The sequence below is a fragment of the Sinocyclocheilus rhinocerous genome, unplaced genomic scaffold (genome assembly GCF_001515625.1).
Source record: "Sinocyclocheilus rhinocerous isolate Xijiao unplaced genomic scaffold, SAMN03320098_v1.1 scaffold801, whole genome shotgun sequence".
Classification (NCBI taxonomy): domain Eukaryota; kingdom Metazoa; phylum Chordata; class Actinopteri; order Cypriniformes; family Cyprinidae; genus Sinocyclocheilus; species Sinocyclocheilus rhinocerous.
Window position 1 is genome coordinate 5,292 of NW_015640438.1, and position 1,187 is coordinate 6,478.

The window sequence follows — 1,187 nt, forward strand, 5'->3', positions numbered from 1 at the left end:
TTAACTGTGACTTGACTTGATTCATGATGATTAACCGTGACTTGACTAGACTCATGAAGATCAACGGGTCGCGTTCCTCCGCGACACCCACAGTGAATGATGAACCAACAGTCAACAAAGTATAATCCATAAATTGAACGAGAGATGAACGGGGACCCTCAAGGATTAAACGTGATTTGAGCGGTTGATTAATGCCCTCATAAAAGAAATCTATCAAGATACAGTCAGGCAAATCAGAATAATTAGCAATCTCTAAATACTCTTGAATATAATAACAGTCTTGCGTTGTCCATACCTGGCCAGTGTCCTGTAGAAAAGCTGCTGGATCCTTGTGTGGCCGAGTATTCTGTTACGGAGCCGACGAGACGAGAGGCGTGCGGATCCATATGCAAAGCTTTTATTCTCTGACTCACGAAGATTAACTGTGACTTGACTTGATTCATGATGATCAACCGTGACTTGACTAGACTCATGAAGATCAACTGTGACTTGACTTGATTCAGGATTGGCAGCTGTGACATAACGGGGTGCTGTTGTGTCCATCATTTTGCGATCAGGCTCCGCTGTCGCCGCCATTTTGTGAGCGTGTTCTTTCGCCATTACACGAGTGAGTGCGGGGTCGCGTTCCTCCGCGACACCCACAGTGAATGATGAACCAACAGTCAACAAAGTATAATCCATAAATTGAACGAGAGATGAACGGGGACCCTCAAGGATTAAACGTGATTTGAGCGGTTGATTAATGCCCTCATAAAAGAAATCTATCAAGATACAGTCAGGCAAATCAGAATAATTAGCAATCTCTAAATACTCTTGAATATAATAACAGTCTTGCGTTGTCCATACCTGGCCAGTGTCCTGTAGAAAAGCTGCTGGATCCTTGTGTGGCCGAGTATTCTGTTACGGAGCCGACGAGACGAGAGGCGTGCGGATCCATATGCAAAGCTTTTATTCTCGAACAAAGTCAAAACAAGCAAGGGTCAGATAATGGCAAACAGGTATATTGAGGGCAAGACACAAGAGTAGTCCAGTGAGCGGGCGTGGTCGATCTCCGGCGAACAATGTCCAAACAGGGTATTCCAAAGGGTTAAAACGAAACACAGGCTGTGGTCCATGCGAGGGGCAAACAGTATTTGAACAGGACGAGACGAGAGGGATAATCCAGGACAAGCGAAAATCAGGAAACA